This window comes from Acanthaster planci, linkage group LG16, assembly GCF_054643075.1.
Source record: "Acanthaster planci isolate LZ-2023a linkage group LG16, COTS_SCS, whole genome shotgun sequence".
In the NCBI taxonomy this organism is placed as follows: domain Eukaryota; kingdom Metazoa; phylum Echinodermata; class Asteroidea; order Valvatida; family Acanthasteridae; genus Acanthaster; species Acanthaster planci.
In genome coordinates this window covers 5,588,726-5,610,084 of record NC_141792.1, presented here as the reverse complement: position 1 = coordinate 5,610,084, position 21,359 = coordinate 5,588,726, and the positions used below count along the sequence as shown (strand labels likewise).

The following is a 21,359-nucleotide window of genomic DNA, read 5'->3' as shown; positions in this document are numbered from 1 at the left end:
GCGCCCACGTATTCTCTTGCACGTCACACACGCGTAAATCTGCGTTGCTCGTAAACACGCTGACTAGATCGCGCAAGGCATGGTTGAATGGTTGAAACCAACATGGTGGGGCACGGACGTTCCCATGGGAACGAGGCTGGGCTGAGCCATTTTCCTCACAAGTAGACTGCGTTATAAAGGAAGAGGCACAAAAATGGCATTGTTTTCAAAAGCATAAGGAATCTGGTATTTACAACATACGGTAAGAATAAAACACTTATTAAGCAAAAGTTTGAGGGGGCATGTTTAGGTGAAATTTTTGCTAGGAATTATAGAACGGTGGATTTACAATAAACTTTGCCGAAGCTTTGAACCCGAAACCTCTATTTTACCTCTTCATCTTTAATGGTAACTTTCAATATGAAAATTCCTTTTATTTTCTTTTTAATTTTTTCCAGAAACACCGTTTGATTTCTCTTTTATCAACACAAACTCCATAGCATTTAATACAGTTATAAGAGATCATAATACTTTTTGTGCCAAAATGAATTGTTCGAATTAGACTTGACAGAGTGCAGAGTAATTTTGCCATTTCAATAGAGGCCAAATATATTTCACAACGATAATACCTCGTGCTATCTTTCTTCAAAACTTCTAATGAGGGACGTTTGCTGTTTATTCTCATTTTATAAGTGTGAAATCGGGCAACCAAAAGTATAAAATTATACAATTTTAAAGGAATAAAATTTTCAACGGGGCAAGAAGTATTCCTATTGCTAAATTGTGGCTGGAGATAGTCCTAGACGTGAGAAGCTAAAATATTAATAATAATGCACAATTGTGTGCGTTATTGCAATTGATTTTGTATATGGTTTGTTCATCAACAATTTGCCGGTCGGTTCGACCGAATATTCGGATACTTGATCGAAATGAATGTCGAATATTCGAAGAGTGAAATATTCGACAGGTATTCACGTATATATCATGCACGATAAACGCTTATAAAGCCAGTCGCGATTTGACTATTTGAACAGAGTAGAATACGCCGTTAAACCGCCTTACACCGAGAAAATTGCATGTATGTGAAAATTGATTTTTACGCCGCGTTATTTGACCATAAAAGGTGGTCTATTGATGCGACAAATATTGAGAAATTTGTAAATAAAGAGATGCGATGCTCAATCATTCATTTATCAACAAGATGTCTATTACGGAACTCATATTACGCTTTCTTGCGGCGCTAGCGTTAAATACATGGTTTCAACGGAGTTATTGAAAGTTAGAAATGAGGGACTAATTTCAAATAAGTCGGCATTGCGAGCGTTTAGTGGATTTGGACGTTCTGAATCTGAACCTGAATCTGAATTTGAATCTCCCGTGAAATCAAAAGTGGATTAAATTTGATACCAAAGCCACCTGCAATTTTTAAACCTCGATTATTCTTAGGAATTATTTATTCTTAGGAATAACTGAGGTTATTTTTACGTCCCTTTATTATTAATTACACATTAATAGAATGGAAATAGATTATAAACTCATCTGCAGCGATTGCAGACTAGTATTATGTCCCATTTATTCAGACAAGGTAGAAAATGTAGGCGGTAAATACAATCAGCGATTTGTCTACAAAAAGCCTAAATTGAAAACTGGCGAGACATTTCAAGAATTGGACGTTAAATTATTGCCCGAGCAAGGGAATCTGCTAGAATATCAAGTAAACCAAGTCTCAGCGGGTAAAATTTCCAGAGGCAAATCGGTCAAGGCTCTAATTGCCGTGTGCTACCAAGACGTGACAAAAGAACCTGCGAAAGCCGTAAAAGACCTGTTTCAAATCTCAGAGAAACACGGGGTAACGCCGTCAAAAAGCTTAAGCTTCCGAGCAAGATTTTTAAAAACTTGTTTGTTCTAAAATGGAGACTCACACTTTTTATCTGACCAAAAGCGAGCAGACGTTTAAATTAGAAAATCAAATCGACAATTTAAAAGGTGATAAAAAAAATTTAAGCCAGAAAAGTATTCTTTTGCCCGGGTTATTTCAACATTACAAAGTCTACAGAAATTGAATGGCAAGTGCAAGTCGAAGGAAGTCCTGCAAAAACAGCTCCCGATGGACATAGATCAAGGTAAGTGGCTAACTCACCAGCACCTGATGTATCTGTTATTAACGTACAGATGTCATAGAAGCACTCGAACCAACAGTACCATTTCCAGAATTGCAGATGGATGCTTTGGTTCTGCTTTACGACGTAATAGGAGACTATATTCGAGCTTACGAGGCGGGGACTTTACAAGAAGTTAGTGCCTCAATTAATCAAAAAATAAATAACCTTGTGAATCAAACCCAAACGTTAACAAATAAAGTGAAAAATTAAGTTCAATACCAGTCTAAGCATCGGGCGAAGAGAAAGAAAACGCGTTAATTTATTTAATACTTTTAAATCAAGGTCAAGTCAATACTTACAAAGAAGCCCGCGTATAAAATAAATGGGAGCCAACTGTAGTCAATTATCGATCGTGGTCAATGAAGACAATTGGGTTTCAGCCGAGTTTCCAAATTTAACGCTCGCGTATAAATTACCGAAAGTCACGACGGTCGAAGCCGTTAATCGCTGGGTTACAGAGCCGATATCATTTTATCAAAATCAATTTAATTTTGCGGTGTATTGCGCAGCGACGGCTTGCGGGGTAGGTTTTGATCTACTGTCTGACCCCGATCCAAACGTGTTGGCTTTATTTAATTTTCACGTATATTACACCGTACGAAAAACATGTTACGACTGCACGATGCCCAATCCTAGCGACGACATACTTCATGCGTTGCACAATAATTACGATCATAGAAAATTTATAGACACTTGCCTATTATACGGCGTGGGGTACAATAAGTCGTATAAACAAACGCGTGATACCGTATCAAATGGGTTAGGCACGGCTTATTATTACGACGACGGTTATATTCCAGTGCCCGATAAAAATTACGATCCGTACGATTTACACGTAACAAACGGCAAATACGCGGGCTCTACTTTTATGGGTTTTGGTTGGCTAATTCTCCTAAAGGTTCGGGTCATGTGAGTATTTATACGGTCACTTGGATCTCGCAATCAGACGCGGTCACTCTGGCTTTGTGGGATTTTATTGCCAAGAAATCAAGCTTGACGGACGTAGGAATTACAAAAGTAAACGAATCAATTAGAGCTTACGTATATGCGTTACTGGGCGCTAAGGCTCAAACAAAGACCAGCGTTTTAGTCCCTGGTACCGGATTAGACGCCCAAAGACAGTTAATCACTATAGTGGAATCTTTAAGAAATTCGGTGCCTGATATAGAGCAATCGATGAACCAATTTCAAGATTCGTTGCAATACGCGGACACGCATCTAAATTTCGTAGTCGCACCGGGGTTATACCTGGTACCTTCCGACATGGACTTACTCATCGGAACGTTTAAGGGGTACAACAATAATTTACAAATCGCGACCAAAGACGTGCAGACGGGTTATACTCCAAGTTTAAACTCTGGTGTCGGTTTAACCGCCGATTTTGACGATCAAGTAGGAGAAAAAGAACCAACATCCATTCCAAATGTAAAACCCATTTTAACGCCTAGCCCTAAAAAGAAACCGTTAGGCATGCACTACGAAGAAAATTATCTTAGACCATAGGAGCCATTGCCGTCAGTGGTCTCGGTTTTATGTTGTACAAAGTATTAACGTGAATGGAAAATAAAAAGAAAAAACCCTTCCCAAATTTGAGAAGGGGTTTTAAATTTCTTTTGCCCCAGATTATTTATTAACCCGCTTACATCCTCTGCACACAAGTCAAAATCGAAACGCCGACGCCTAAAAACAAAGTCCATACGTGACCGCGATCCATCCCACCGCTTTACTCGTCACGTTAAAAACCCAACTTAAAACGCTACCAATAATACCGGGTAATGCTCCCAAATCTTTTAACCCGAGTTTCTTCAATATACTCGCTAAATTTTGCAGTTAACGTTTCATCCAATCTTTTATACCTCTTTTGGATGGACGGTTTGGTGCAGGCGTTGGTTCTTGTGTCGGTTCTGGTGTAATACTAGGCGTCCCGGCAGCTCTCGCGAGCGAAACGAAATCTTCGGAAGTTTTTTGGTTGAGTCTGAAGACGACTAATTTCTTCTTGAATTTCCGTAATTTTAGCTTCATTTAATCGTAATTGCCCTCTCATTGTTTGCAATTGTTTGTCCAAACCTAAAAGCCGTCTATAATCTAAACCCTCTGTCTGCGCTGTTTGATTCTCTGTAAGCGAGGCTGCAATGTTGCTGCCTTTATCCGAAATTTGGGATAGTTCCCCCATTTCAATATTTTCAGTTTGAATGGCGTTTAATGCCGATTGTTCTTGCCTAATTTTCTTCTGGTAATCCCCAAAGCTGAGTTCCTTACGAATAAATTTTGATCCGCTTTTGTTCCGGCTATTTTAGGCGCATTTTCCTATCGTGCCTAGCGACACAAACTTTCTTGGGTTTTGTTCGTCTGTAAGTCATTTCGCCATGGGTGTAATTTCATTTTTGTAATACAAGCCCTCGTATTTATGAAATAAGTCTCTTTCGCTTTTTGTGATGTATTCAAAATTTTCATAGGTAGGCTTTGGTATATCCGATCAGCCTTTATTTTTGTAAAATGTATGAAAATCAATTACTTTAGGATTATCAATAAACATCGTTCTACCTCTTTCTAAAGTATCGCCTGCCGACTCGGGAATACCTTCTGTAAAGGAAGTTTTTGTAGAATTTCTCTTTGATCGGAAAATAAGATTTCGACGAAATCTTAGTCATCCGGTTGTATTTCTTGATCCTCCAACAGGGGAACTTCCTCTGGATCAAATCCTCCTTCAGCCATTATAACTTTAAAAATAAACCGGTTGTTATATGTAACTTAAGCGCTGGGCAAACTCGCGGGTAATATTCCCTGCGCCACGAGCCAACCCTGCGTAGCCGATGCGCCGCTAGACAACGCGGTCAATTTTAACGCGTCTTAATAGCTTACTTAAATCGAGTGGTTTAATTTTAAATAGTTTATTGCTCAGCATTGCGTAACCTATGGGAATTAAACTGACTTCGGCACCGTGATACATGATCTTTGCAATGTCGTTTACGTCTATAGCTTTTGCGTTACTCATTCTTAATATAACGCATCTTAAAATTATTTCATGTCTAAAAATTCTGGCGGGGGTGTTGTAGTTGTTTGAGGTTTTGGCCGGGGTTGAACAGTTTGAACTTTCTCGGGCGCTTTTGACTTATTTTTAGAAATTAAAAAAAGTGCGAACGCTCCAGTCGTTAAACCACCTAATATTAATTTTTGTATTTTCCGAAACCGTTTTATAAATTTTATTTTCAAGTTTTGTTTCTGATCGGGTTCGCCTATTTTCATCTTTGCAAACTGCTGCTTTATCTGTCTGTTATGTTCCGCTAAATGTTTGCCCTGTTCGACGCGTTTGGGATTTTTAACTTTCGTTACCGTTTGTACCTGCGTCTTTACCGGCTCGGCGCAGGAGTTGCTGTTGTTGGTTGTTCTTTCGTTGCCATGTTCTTTTATATTAGACATATTTTTATTGATAGCTAAGTACTTAGTCGTAATTAACGTTGCTACTAGCGGCAATAGATAAATCCGTATTTATAACAAATCTCGCTTAGAAAATGGCTGATCGTTTGGCTAATCACTGGGTCGTTGTTTACGTCTTTCGTTAAGTCTTCTTCTGAATTTAAATCGATATAGAAACCTAAAAAATCAATTGGAGTGGCGATACCCAAAACACGCGTATACAAGCTTAAAATCGCCATGCCCAGTGTATTTACTATTTCTTTTCCAAAGCGTGCCTCGTACAAATTAAACAGTTTTTCTTGATCGTGTGGAGTTAGAACTTCAATCTCTTTTATTGTAAATTCTTTGCAATTCCCCAGATGCAATGATTCATCAGAGGCGGTGTTTGACGTTGGATTTTGGTTCGGTGGTATGTGCGGGTTCGCTTTTGACTTTTGAATCGGCGAGTATACTTTTGATATCGTTCATTTATTTAAACGATTTATAATTTTGTTTAACGTTAATTTAATTCTCAAATATTCATAGGTATAATAGGTCAAGTTAACTGCAGTAACTAATTGAATAACAAATTGAATTAATTGTAAAATTGCTATTATTTTATCATAACAAAAGAAAAATTTGGTGCAACCGGACCTTTATAGCCCAGCTACAACCAAAATTTCAACAAATTATAACTTCCTAATAACTAATTATAAATCTGTTGACTCGTCAATCATACTACATTTCTCAGTCGAATTACATTCCGACAAGCGAGTACGCAATTCCATTCTATATGACCAAAATAGGTATGCAACCTTTCGATCGTCACTTGATCGTCTTTTTCCTCGATATATTGTAATTTGACTTTATAATCTAGATAGTAACAATATTCTTGCTCGTCAACTAATTCTTCTAAAAATTCAATAAATTTTTCGGGGTTATAACAAATGCATTCTTTTGTCATGATATTTAGAGTTTTTTAACCATAGGTTGATAGTAATCTTAATAGCGTCGCTACAAATTTTACATTCGTGTCTTAGTTTTTTATGAGGGCATACTCAAGCGCCGTCACATTCTATACACTGGTATATCCTTCTCCCCTGTGGACACACGTTTTTATTTTGACTCTCTGTAACTATATCGATACAATTATTACACCATAAATTCATCTCGTCATTTGACTTAATGCGAAAATCAGAAATTGCTTTTAATTTCTTACAGTGGGTGCATTTTTAGTCTCCATTTCAATTATTGCCAATTTTTAAAATATTTTATAAGTTTCACTGAACACAATAATTCACGGTGGCTCGGTGTTTGAAATCAATTCACTAAACTTCACGTCGCGCAAGTTCCTTTTAATAATTTCCCTTTCCTTGTCTGGCACTACGTCATTCTCGGTTAAACACGGATCAAAACTATTTCGATCTTTACAGTGGAATAGTGTAGTCCACGCCATATTTTCTCTAAAGGCTTTAAAACAGAATTATATTTCTGACTCAATAACCAACACGAATGCAAATAATGCCAACCACTAAACGCCATTCGACTTAGCGCGCATGTGTTACTTCCTTTAGATTTTTTTCTGTATTTAATAACTTGGTCAGCGGCGCAGTCGTCAATTATAAACAGTGTGTTCACGCTGTCAAAAACTTTCTGGTGTAATTCAATTGCCTCGTTTAACTCAAGATTTACCCGATCCAAATCGCACAAATAAATGTTATCGTCAAAATAAACCCACAGCCGCTCCAAGTAAGTCTTATTCTAAAACAACGTGGGACAAATTATCGCGATTGCCTCAAATATAAATTTATACTCGGTTTCTAATAAATCGAGTACCCAATTTGTTTTTCTGCTCCCAGTCTTAACAATAATTAACGCGCAGTGCGGATTCATTAAACATCTAACTCATTTTAAATTAAACCCAAATTTAATACACTAAGCTCTTAAATTTCCCGTCTTCTACAGTCAATTGCGAGTCCATAATTAAAAAGACGTACATCATTAAAGGCCCCTCAGTTTCTGCCCCTCGTTCCATTTGCATCGATATATCGCCGCCTCCGCCGAGCGGTCTACCCGACCCGTGCGCGGAATTAAGCTCCTAAAGTCTAACAAAAGCCCGTATTTATCTTTCAAATATTCGGTCATATCAACAGCGCGAGCTGATTCTGTTTCAGAATCGCCGAAGTGTTTAGAAATTTCGTTCCAATGTTGACATTCAAAAAGTCCTTGCGAGAATAACTGATTAGTTATATGCGGATTGTAAAATCTCTGGGGATTTTTGACGGCCGGGTCTTTGAACAATATTAACACGCCTTTCAAGCTTTTAATCGTCTGATCGATACTAATGTTCCATAAAGTGTGTGATTGGTTTACCGCCTGGTTCTTCCAAGAATGAATTCGGTCGAATAAGTAATACACCGGACCATTATGTTTCTGTCGGATACTCGTTGCCAGATCTTGATTAGTTACGGCTTCGTATTCTAAAGTCAGGTCTGAAATTGAATATTCCGCAGATGTATCTGTCGAATTGACCACTTTGTCGTGTGAATTAAAAGTCAGTTGATACGTCAAAGGCTCTTTAAAATCCGACGGATAAAAGGGTCCGTGATCTGTCAATAGCGGCGTGTCTAACGGAATCGCGTATCTATTTTTAAAACCGTTGGCAATCGCCAACATTTTTGTCGCCCGCACCCAAACGCAACTTTGCCACGTTTTTGTTTTTAGTTTACGACAAAGGTAGCCAATTGTCTTTAAAGCCATGAAATACGTCTGGGTCTCTGTAACTCGTGATTTCGCCTTGGAGACTGGCATTTATTTCCGAAATTAAGTTTCTCGCCACGTTATTATACACGGTTCGATTATCGCCCAATCCGACGTCTAGATCAAGTTTAAAATCCAATTTCACAGTGCCCGAACAATAACGTCGTCTACGCGCAATGCGGAATATTTTACGTTTAATGTGTGGTGCGCCGCGATTGTGCTTGGATTGTGCGTGATGGTGACTTCACGTGTTTCGCCTTTAATGGCGCGAGGCACTTTTAGCTTGCAACTCGGGTTTAGCGCTTTAGTGTACTGTTGTGACATATTTTCTCAATATATAACATTTTATAACTTACTGGGAAATTTTTAAAATGAAAGATTGCACGATTAAGGATGCACCCGCCGCAAATAATAGATCTTCGTATTGCATTAACTTAATTGATTTCGCTTTCTAAACGTTTCAGATTCCATGTCTGCCAATACATTTTGAATCTCTAGAAGCATATCTCCTTGATGATCGATATCCGCTCGCATGTCGCCTAGCATATCTTCGATATTAGTTTGATCGGCTTGAATTTCAATTAACTTGTCTTTAATTTCGCCTGCCATTTTTAATTAACAGTTTTTAAATAAAGGGTTTATTAAAAAGTGTTTATTTTAAAAATGACTAGTGCTTTAATAATGGTAGATGAAGCTATAGTAAACGCATTAGCATTTACGGGTTCAAATTTTTTATTCAGCAGCTTAGCAAAAAGTAAAGTAGACGAAGAACGTAAAAGACACGACCTCGCGCTAGAGCAACTGGTGCAAGCAAAAGAATCTTGGGAACAAAATCGCGTTCATATGTTAGACTTTTTAAACGAGCGAATGCGGCAAGAACGTGCGAATCAGCAAACCTTTGTAAACGTTGAGGAACCGTTGCGCGCCTACGCCGAATTGACGGGTAAACAGGTTACGCCTTTACCACCAGAACCTAAATTATCCTATTTCTACGTGCCTTCCGAAGATCAAAAATTCGCGAGTTTATATGGATTACATCCGGAACGGCTTTGGTAGGTTTTTTTTAGCGTATCGATTCGCTTAACTTTAACAACTTAATTGTAAATGGACCACGAATTTTCAAAATTATTTTATAGCCCACAAGGCTACTGGCGAGGCGAAGGCGAGGTAGATCACTTGGTGCAAAAGACGGGTGCAGAAAAATCGACTGTAAAATCCTGGTTAAAAAAGCAGGCCATTTGGCAAATTTATTCACCCGCGCCAGATTACGTGCAGAGGCCTACGATGTTGCAAACAGAATACGTGAGTCCGCGTATCAATTGGATATTTTATACTTGTCATGGGATCAAGTGAATCGTAAAACTTTTAAATATGCCTTAACCATAGTAGACGTGGGATCTAGGTATAAAGATACCGAACCATTGACCAGTAAAACCGCCGATCAAGCGTTAGAGCAATGAAACAAATTTATAAAAGATCGCCCTTGACTTGGCCCAAGGTTATCATAGTGAACTCGGGGTCGGAATTTAAAGGCGAGTTGATGACAAAAAATGAAGTAGAAATTCAAGTTGGCGAGCATGGTGTTCATAGGTCTCGGGGAATCGTAGAGCGATTTAACAGGACTTTAGCCGAGCGTTTATTCGGTCATCAATACGCGCAAGAGATGTTAAACGTGGGCGTTCGTAACGTGGAATGGGTATAGCGTTTACCTCAAGTCGTGAAATCGTTAAACGAAGAAAAGACGTGTTTAATTGGCAAAGAGACCGCAAACGCCGTCAAATTGGACCGCTTGAAACAAACGCCCGCGGCACCCGTAAAAAGCGAAGCGCGTGAACTTGGCTCAGATGTATTCGTGCGGTACCTTTATTACCCGGGTGAACAGGAAGGTGGTTCGGTTAAAAGGGCGGCAGATCCTGTCTGGTCCGTAAACGTTTACCAAATTGAGAAACGCACCAGTCAATTTAAACGGGTAAAAGGTAAGCGCTTGAAAACGGGCCCAACTTTATATTATTTATTAAACGGGCCAAATAGGAGTTTTGTCAAAGAAAAACTTCTTTGACAGTTATTACTGAAGACACTGAATTACCGCCCGCTAAATAATGTCCATGGACTAAAGTTTTAATACCGTCTGGTATCTGGTCAGATCTGAATAATTGCTGCTTATTGAAATGTTGCACCCGTTCAAATAGACAACTTTTATACACGTCGTGGGTTAACCGTTTTTGAGTTACTACTTTTGTAACGCCCTTCGCCTATTTTAAATTTTGTCAATCCGTTGGCTCCTGAAATTGGTTGGCTTCCAAGTTCATCTTTCATCTCACCGATGACCTTTTTATTTTTTGATCGTAAAGTTTATGATCCTGTGGATAAATGCTAAGGTCGAATAATTTACGCTTTGTGCGCAGGTATTTTATTAAGTTGTCCGTTTAAATTTGGACGAGTAAAGAATCGGTGTCTGAATAAAGTAAGCTTATTTTGTCGCCGAAATCAGCTTTTAATGTGTAATAATAGAAATCGTACATTAAAATTTTAGACAAGTCCAACACGCTTACGCCGCAATAAATCGGCTTGTTCAATTTTGTTTTTATGCGATACATCTCGACGAATGTATTCCTTAAACGGCCTGGTCGATTTATAATTCGGTTTAAAAGTGCAAAACCTCACTTTTTCCATATGTAAGCCAAATAGACTCTGCCTCTTTCATTTCTTGTTTTTTCTCTTTTATTACAACACAACTTACATCATGTAAATACTAGTTGAGCTCAACCAAAATGAAGGATACGATCGCATAGTAATAAATTTACATGAGATCTCCGGCATCAACCGCAAGCAGAACCCTGCTTTCAATCTGAAACAGTTTTCAGTTATGTTCAGTTCACTGGTTCATTCCCACTGCATGGGGTGGAGCCTCCCTCCAGCCAGGAGCAGCCAATACAGAACCTCAGACCGTCCACTCCTGTCTGGCAGTTACTAAGTCCACAAGAAACAGTCCACTGTGTGCATGTACATACATGCAGTGCTTGCACATGCATATGTAGTTCTGGCACAGTACATCAACAGTCACCACTCAGGCTGGATGCGCTGCCTCACTGGTGAAATCTAAAGCTGGACGCAGCACACACCAACAGCGGTGATGTGTACCTGGAGGTGAAAGCTGAAAAGCCTAGGGCTGAGAGAGAGCCAAATAAAACAAACACTGTATACGTGTACGTGTAATGATGTACACATGCCCTCTTCCCAAAGATCAACAAACTGAGGAAGTAATTTTACTCCAAAGGTCAACATATTACATGTAGTGACATTCCATACACATGTACTGAAATTATGAGACCAGCAGTACACCTGGAATTTACATTTACCAACTAAGTAACAGCTATAAACACGAAGCTATGCCTTTTCACGTGCATCATGGTCATTAACCCTTAATATGCATGGATGACCCTTAAATCTTTCTCAGTGGGGATTGACATGACATCTCTCATTAAATTACACTTCAAAAACACACTTATAACATGAACAAGAATAACTCGTGCAACATGTCAATCCACTACTGTACCAAAAAAAAAACTATATCAATCTCTCTATGCCAATTCACTTAACAGTTACAAAGCTTTTATATATGTTGGTCATGTTTAGGCTACGCCTCTTTCATATACTCATGGTCCTGATATGCATTGGACGGTATGCTTTACGTTAGCACCCCGGAACTGTACCACAATCAGACCCATCGGCTCCCAAGGAAGGTATTTTTTTATCATACTTTCTAATACATATAAACTAATCTGAGAGCCAATGATCACATGAAAATAATCAATATAGTTTGCTGGACAAATTGGAGATTACGCCATTATAACACATGCTGATTTGGGATCATTATTTGTATATTTTTTTGGTCAGAACTGTCGCAAAACATCAGAAATATGGCAGTCATCGCACGCGTTAATGTGAAGCGCGATGCATGGCCATTGTAATATCGCATGAGGGTGCACTAACACAGCACAGTGGGCTACACATAGTTTTGCCAAAGACTGAATTATTCATTGATTTGAAACAGTCTTTCTCAAAATCGGACTTAGCTTTTTTAAGCAGCTCGGTATTTTTATCCATGTAACTTTTCATCCAAGGCGCCTGTTCAAATGACATCACGCGATGCACCTGTTTTAACTGGAGACCGAGTTCTAAATATTTCTCTAAAGTTCGATAATGAACGACGTATTTGTGTTTTGTGTTTAAAGTCGATACGAGTTTGTCTGTTGAAGTAATTCGCTCGCCGTTTAATATCAAGTTTTTCTGATATTCGGAAAACCACTCATTCAGAAATGATATATTTTCCGGGGCCAGTGGGAAGTCGTTGTGTTTGTCATGTAAGTGTCTCGGATGATCTAACGTCACTCCGAGTATATATCCCTTTGACACTTTTGGATAAATTTTCGAGATGTCTTCTGGAGTAAATTTGGTCACGTCCTGAATCCACCTAAAATGTTTAAATTAAACTCATAGCCCAGCCGTATAAATTGTTTGCGTCTAAATGATGTGTGACGTCGGTTTATTTGGGTCATAATCTTTTAATTCGGGATTATTCGCTTTGGCGTAGCGCTTTGCACCCACGTTTGAAATGCCGCCTCGTTTGGCTCGTTCAAAGAATAGATGCTTGTCTATATTTGTTAATAGTTCCAGTTCTATTCCAGAATGCTTCAAAAGATAATTCAGATGAGGTATAATAATTTGCCGGATCAAGGCCGTAATTTACTTTACACACTTTGCGAAAATTTTCAAGTACACCAGCAAATAATAGTATGTCCGTCTCGACGTATAAATCGTGGTAGTCCCTGAGATTACGGCAGTTAAAGTTTCCCACAATATTCGAGCCCGAATATAACTCAGTAACATTCCCTTTTCTAAAAGTAAATTCGTAGAATTTGGGAACCTTTCGCAGAGCAAATTAAAATCTTCAGAAGAACAATTTTTGACCAGTCTATCGAGCGAGGCCGCCATGGAATAAAACGAGTCTAGAGACCTGAGTTGATCGAAACTAACCGAAATATAATTCTCGGTTTTTTAGCAATGACTTTAATTTTGCCGCCGTTAAACACTTTAGGGCCTTGCATAATTAAATGCGCGTCGTATTTTACCAAGTTGTGTAAAATTACTGGAATGGGCATTTGATTAGGGACTACTCTTAACTTGAGATTACAGTATGCATGTGCGGGGCCTCTGTACTTGCCCGTTATGTGGCAATGATCTCTGACTTTGCGAAATTTGTTAATTGGCTTTTCGCAAGTCATACAAATGTAATCCCTAAAACCGCTTTCATTTACTCGTTTGGAACTTGACACTGGCATTGTATTCTTTAGTTTTGCAAATGCGTCTCTGGCAAATCCAAAACGTGTTAGAATTTTCGTAGATTTTTCGTAACTGGTGAGACCAGGTAAAGGGCTTTGGATTGGCAAATGCTTTGTTAATTGCGCCGACTTCTCTGGAAAGCGACTGCACAAATTTAATTGCTGCATCTCGCCCTCTATAAATCTCGCGAGTCGTGCACGCGCCATCGCATCTGACAACCGCGTATGAATAGCCACACGCTTTGTGAACTTGCGTTTTGACCGTGTTTGTATGTGTTGGTGATAAGTGGTCTAAAATAGACTCAAATCCTTGTGGGTTATAAATGGGGCGTCTTCCTTGTTTTTAAAATTTTCAAACTTGAGAATATTTTTCCCTTTGACGGGCATTTCGACCTTGCACGCCGCTGTGTCAATTCCTTGACAGTCTTTTTGATGTCTGGCGAGTCTTTCTTGCGTGTTTTGTAACATCGCACATTAACCTAGAAAAGCGTTTAATCCAGCAATACTGACTCGTTTCGCCTTGGGTAAAATAAAGTAAATTGACGGGCTCTTTTTCGCGTTTAGTCTTGTAAAGCACATAAGTGCCTCCTTTCTCGGTAGAACTAAATACATTAATGGCAAGGTTATTTTGTGATTCGATTCGTGGAATTTGTGAAATTGGCGTTGGGAAATTTACGTTTATGAAATTTAGGCCGTCTTCTTTAGTGCAAGTTGAAATTCCATCCTCGTGTATATAATATTTTGGATTTGTTTCTAATTGATGCTTGACATTGTCTGAATATAATCCTATAGCTGCTTGCAATGCCCAACGAATGCACTCTTGATCTCCTTTATTTTTAACGTTGACAATTGCAGTTTTAGCTGCCAAATATTTTAGTAGTGGAATATGGGTCGCTCCGACTGGATTATACCTTACCACGTTGATATAAAACGCGACTACTTTTCAAAAATCCAACCCGAGCCACGCTGCTTGTGAGCTTCCACGTCTTCTTTATGATTTGCAATTGGCTGATTCAACGCTTCTGTAATTTCCTTTTTAGAAAAGACAACATTATTTTTACTCGTAAATGTGAAAACGCCGAGTTTAGTTTCTGCTCCGGGTTTTTCCACTTTGAATTGAATCTTGATTGCCGTTTGTAATTTATAAGAGGCGATTTCCTTAAACTCGTCTAGCGCTTTGTCTTCGATATACTTTTTGTAAAAATAAAAAAAGAATAAAATCGTCGGCGTAGAAATTAGGTATCAGTTCCCAATTTCTATAATTGTCCCTAAATCGCCTGATTCTCCGAATGTCTACTTCTTCAATCGTTTGCGGTTAAATGTGTGATTTAATTGTGGTAATTAGGTCCGTTCGCAATTTTTTCCCTTTTACGCCCGTGGCTGTAAATTCTATATTATTGTCTTGCGCAATTTTTAAAAGTGTATGATATGATTGTCTCGTGAGATTTCTAAATTGCCGTTGACTGTCTTGAATCGCCTTTACGAGTTCCAGCTTCGTGTGTTGTTGGCGCTTTGGTGCTGGTAATGGATGTTATATTGTTTGGCAAAGTCTGCCAGGAATGATTTTTTCAATCGCCTAAAATTTATCAAGAAAGGACGGCGTTGTGGTTTGGGTTCTATTTCCATGTCTCTTTTATATATAGGTTTTAAAAATTTTATCTCAATTTTCCCTGCGCGAGTTGAGCTATTTTTTAAAATTGGAAAGTCCCCAAGGGAAAAGTTCCGCTTTTGGGAGTTTGGAAGCATCGCGAGGGAGTCGCGAGGAAGTCACGAGTTTTGGGGGAAGTCCCGGCTGGTTTGGGAAGTCCCGGCTGGCTTAAATGAGGAAAAGAGGGGCTGGTGTGGAAAATACCGGTCCCTACTTCTCGAATTTGGGTTGACGTTTCGACCTCTTGGCAGAAATTTACTGTGGTTCATAAACCATTAACTCATGGAGAGGTTTAAAAACTTCATTTTGGTATAACAGTCAAATTAAGATTGGCAATTAGAGCATTCATTATAAGCACTGGTCTTCAGCTGGTATTGTTTTCATATGTGATCTTCTAGATGATATCACTGTCCAATTTTAGGACCAAGTTCAGTGTCCAGATCAACTTCATTGAATATGGTGCGGTCTGAAGGTTAGTTAAGGTTGCTTATGGTGGTCTGTTGACGAATAATAACGTTATTCCCTTTCCTTTTGTTCCCTTCAATATGCATGTTCCCCTGTCCGACAAAAAGGGCTCTCAGAGACTCTGCGACTTTTTTGTCTCGGCAAAAACTGTAGCTAGAAAGTTTGTGGACAAATGGGACAGGCAACTTGAACTCCACTATGACTTGGGTGTTTTGTTTCATGTTTTTAGTGTTCCTTTCACATGTACAGTGGACTCTAAGCTTAGATTTCAGTTTTCAGTTTAGATTAATCCAGAGAATCCTTGGTACTAACCCGTTTTTATGTAAAATTCATAAGTTGGATTCCAATGTCTGTACCTTCTGTAAAAATGAAGAGGAAACCCTTATCCACCTTTTTTGCAACTGTAATTATGTTAATTCTTTCTGGAGCTCGATAGTAGATTGGATTAAGGACAAAACAGTGATACAGCTAGTAATAGACAATAAACTTTTATCGTTCGGTGTTGTTGACACTACACTCAAATACCCTAATGAATAATTTACTTTTTGAATCGCAAGATTTCTGTCACTTTTCATCTGAATCTGCTTGAAACAAGCCTCCATAGTGCACTTTTTCTCATTTAAAACAAAAGAAATTTTTTCCTACCTTTTCATGCATTTTGCATTCGAATATTCAAATTCGGAAAATAATATTCGAATATTCGATAATTGATCGAATATTCGGTTATTCGGTATTTGGCACAGCCCTCTCATTTTGTACACCAGGAATGTGTACTGCTTTAAAAATCAAATTGAATTTTAAATATTTCAACAAACAGATAAGGCGCATCGATGTGGAACACTGTGATGATTTGTTGTTAATCGTATGCACCACCGCCACATTATTGGACCGGAATTTTACCCTACGATTGGCCAACGAGTGACCCCAACACATTAAAGCAATCACTATGGGTTTGAGCTCGAGAAAAGCTATTGACGGTGGGGACAACTCCGTCGACCCTGAAACTATATCCCATCAAAATAGGCCCCAAAACCAACTGATGCAGCAGCATTTGTAAATACATGTAATTCCAAAATGTCAGAGGCCTCCCATTCGCGTTCCAAAATCCGGGTTACTTCATAAACTTGTAACAAGAATGTGAGCCACATGAGCAGATCGAGTTTTGCTCCTTGTGTTATGCGCAGCCAATGGCGAGGGAGCCTGAGATCCCTGAGCTGAAGCGCATCCGTAATCGGCGGAAAGAAAGACAGGTGGTTACAAGCGGGTTCCTGCATGCGTTCTGCGTGTACGCAAAGACGCATACATGCCAGAGTAAATTAGTTACGTGAACTCGGCGTGGTCCGCGTCAAACGCACATATAATTGCACGCCTCAAGGCGCGCCTATGCGGTGAGTACCAAAAGACACGCCCTCTTTTGTTCCGCTCGGAGCGGATACGCCTCATGCATATAGGCGCACCCGGGGCAACTGCCCTGCACACGAAGTTAAGGGTTGTAGGTATACCAGGCAAGATATGGGACGGAGGGGTACCCCCCTCACATGTCCAATCCATACACACTCTAGACTATTTTTACCTACCACACCCCCTTAGAATTCGTGAGATTCCGATCAAACAATGACCAACACAAAGGCGTGGGGTTCTCTTCGTCCCATATCTTGCTTGAAATGGTTGTAGGCCAGTAAATAATTCCAAAATTGCTCACGCAGACCAGATCATGATTTGCGTGCCTTAAATTCTCTTCTATTAGAGCATTTCGTGGCACGAGGACTGGGTGGTTTAATAAAAAGGTGCATGGCATTCAAGGGCAAGACTGCAAGCCTGTGTTTCTGAAAGTATCGGAGCAAACGGGGCCCTCCAAGTTGCTCTATTATGCCATGGAGTGTGGGCATCAATTTCCCAAATGGCGATGGGCCTCCTGACTGTTTTGAGGTGTGATTTTCTCTGGAGAGAAATATCTTCCAAATTAATCGGTTAAGCCACTGAAAGTTGAAAGGAAAGATGAGGAAGTGAGCTTTAATCTGATATTTGTCTTGAACACCTGTGAATCTTGTATTTTTTCATGATTTTTTGATGTGGAGATATTTATTACTTTTGTCTACGGCAACTGGTCTGGACCTTCAGGGAACCTATAAGTGACTGGATTTGCATCAGCGTTGACTTTGGCTTTTCAAGCGCTGAATAAATCTGCTTTCTGATTTTAGTTACCTTGGCCTGTGGAACTCTCACCTGCCATTGGACTTCTCTATTTCCAGTTCCAGATGACCTGCTGCGGAGGACCCTCCGTTTTTTCGTGAGCGATAGGAACACCAAGGTCTTTGCACGCATTTCAGAAGTCGGTCAACGGTTTCATGGCTGTTAATATATGCGAGGGCTTGTAGAGAACGGCCTATACACAGACAATTGGGCTAGAGACAAAACGCTGAAAACAGACAAGAAAAAACGACAAACAGTGAAGACTAGACTAAACATCCGAAACATAAGTAAAGAGTTAAAAACCGTGAAAATGAGCAGTAAAACATTAATAGATACAGGAGTAAAGCTGAGATAAAGAATGAAATAAAGGAAGACATTGTCTAAGGATTGGAAGCTATGTAACAATTTGTGAGAGGAGAGCTCTTTTGTAGGACTTGAAGCGGCCAACAAACGGCATTGTTCTGATTTCCCTATCAATGGTGTTCCACAGATGGGGACCATAGCAGCGAAAAGCCGAACTAGAGTACAGGGTGGGGGTGAATGGAACATACATGATACATATTGTAGCGGTACTAGCCTCTGACGACTGCCCGGGTCGGTCTCGACCGATAGCGGTGAGCGGCCTGACCTCCACGGCCCGAGACGCAGATCCGTTTTGGCGGAAGTCTACCGCCAGGCCCGTAGCTCACCACTGCCAAAACACACTCACACACCCTCGCACCACACGGGACTAACAGACGGGGGACCACCGGGGAAGAAATGGGGGGGGCGGACACCAGTTTGTGCCTACCCTTTGCTTTGATGCTTTATTCTCCTATAGGCGCACAGTGCTTCACCTACGTGCGGGACTATTCACTGATCACAAAATTATAGGTGCCAGGATTTATTAACAATCACAAATCAAGCTCACACAAATTGTGAGGCTCCCCTACTGCGACTACTTCAATAAATGTAATTGACAGGACGATTAAAAAGTACACTTTATCTCTGATCAGAACCCCTCACCGCACTTGGTGGCAGCTGCAGCAGGAAGTTACTTTCCAACTCAACACGGTGACTGTCGCAGCGGGAAGAGAGCGACTCTGAGCACGCAGTCGCTTATATACACGCCAGCGCGCACAACGTTGCGAAGCAACAAACGCTTGAAAGCGCACCAGTGGGCTATGCATTGCGTTACAATATTTTGACGGGATCTGGTAGAGAACCGTGCGTATCTTGAACTGAAAAACAGATGAGAGATGAGAGATGCTGATAGGCAGAAGATTATGTGTGAATTTGTACATAAAAATACCAGTGAGATATTTATTTGAGTCGTGAATAGTATGTAACCTTGCAAATAGAGGTGCAGAGTGTCTCCCATGGTGTGATAGTGTGCAGATATGGATAGCTCACTTTTGAGTGATGTATAGAGAGTGTAGCTTTGTGTTAGATGTATGCGACCAGACAATATTGCAATAATTCAAGTGAGGTGAGATAAGGGAAGTATAAAGATGAACTAAGCATTCGGGAGGTGGAAAGAGACGAAGTTTAGACGATATTAGTAATAGACGAGACGTGTTCTGTCCAAGTGGGTCGGCAAAGACACCTAAGAATTTCGCCGAATTGACCCTTGTGATGGGAATACTGTCGATCTTTATTGGGGGTAAGTCTATGTCTAGAGAACAAGCAACCTTGCTAAAGAAGATGAAGTTTGTTTTGGAGAAATTGAGTGAGTTTATTGGCTTTAAACCAAGAGGAAACAATGATAAATTCAGAATTGAGAATTGCAACCAGTGAGGGCTGGAATTGAAAATCGTGGTGTCATCAACGAAGAGAGTAAAGTTTAGGGTTGAAGAAGAAAAACAGGGGTCATTTGCCCAGATCAAGGAGAGTAGAGGACCAAGGATGGACCCTTGGGGGATCCCATACTGAATATTGGGTTGAGAAGACTAAACATTTTTAATGGAAGTATATTGATACCTATCAGAAAGTCGGAAAACCAGGTGGGCGGGACCCCCTGATACCATGGTAATCAAGTTTAGAGAGAAGAATAGAATGATTGATAGTGTCAAAGGCTTTAGAGAGATCGATAAATAGACCAATAGCTGACTCTGTGCTAGTGAATGCAGTGTTGATTTTGTCGACAAGTTGGATGAGAACCATGTCAGTTGAGTGCCTTGAGTGAAAGCCATACTGCTGACCAAACAAAATCTGAAATTGAAAGATGAATTGTGGAAGACGATTGTAGAAGAGCCCCTCAAGAATTTTTGAACACACCGTAAAATAGAAATAGTTCTGTAGTTATTGGTGGTTCGCTTATCACCGCTTTTGAAAATAGGGATGATTTTGGCGATCTTGAATTTCAGGGGGACAGAACCGTATAGAAAAGAAAGATTGAAAATATAGCTCAGTGGTTCGGCAATAAGGGGAAAGACAGATTTAATAACAGTGGTGCTAATTTCATCAAATCCACAGCTGCGTCCATTCTTAAGATTCTTGCCAGTCTGGACGATTTCTAGTGTATTAGTCGGTGTGAGGAAAACAGAGGACGCAATAGGATTGTGAAGTCTGTCGGTAAAGTTGGTGGCTGAGGAAGGAATTTTGTTTGCTCGGGAAGAACCGATACTTGTAAAAAAAAAAAGTGTTAAAAGAATTGGCAATATCTGCAGGGGCGGACAGGATGTTACCTCCGTGGACAAAGTTATCAGGTGAGGAAGTATCTTTCTTCTTGCCGAGAATGAAGTTTATTTCTCTCTAAAGTCCTTTAAGATTGTCCTTTCCTCGATGAAGTTGACGAGCGTAGTAATCTCTCTTTGCAGAGCGAATAGTAGCTGTTAATCGGTTGCGAAAAATCTTATGCCTGTTTGCTTCAGTTCATTACGCAAGAATCTCCTACGCAGCCTGTTTTTGGAAAGGCTGGAATCGATGATGGACTGATTAATCCAAGGTTGAAAAGTTCTTGGATTTCCCAACTGTTTTAGAGATGAGGGAAAGTGGTGGTTACAGGGGGAAGACAACGTTCAGAGAAATAAGTTGTAGGCAGAATCAGTGTCTTGGTCATCAAAGACTTCACTTCAATCAGTATTAGAAAGCTCAGAGCTAAAGGAGAGAAGGGAATTATCATTAATGCCCCGTCTTTTGAAGACGCACTGGATTCTGGAAGCAAGATGGAGTGTATTAGAAAAGTGGATAATGGTCAGTAATATTAGAATACAATGTTCCAGCTGTGGTGTCGAGATCAGAATTAGTACATTGTCATTGAGTGAGGCAGTGTTAGGAGTGATGGACTTGGTTTGGTGATAAGAGGACGGAAGCCATAAGAAAAGGCAGCATAGAGGGATTTCACATTAGCGCCGTCTGCGCGTATCCGCATCGAAACCAAGGCTCTCTGTGTTGAACTTTGTCACGCGCGGCCCCGGAGTCGACACAATATAT

At 39.9% G+C, this 21,359-nt stretch overlaps 1 long non-coding RNA gene across 1 annotated transcript; it reads right to left on the bottom strand.

Annotated features, from left to right (window-relative positions):
- Nucleotides 1-282: 282 nt before the first annotated feature.
- On the bottom strand, nucleotides 283-19,020 carry LOC147796424 (uncharacterized). The gene is made up of 3 exons (XR_015428062.1): nucleotides 18,951-19,020; nucleotides 17,979-18,171; nucleotides 283-11,466 (listed from the first exon to the last, which is right to left on the bottom strand). It is a non-coding gene; the product is annotated as an uncharacterized LOC147796424 (long non-coding RNA).
- Between the last annotated feature and the right edge of the window lie 2,339 nt (nucleotides 19,021-21,359).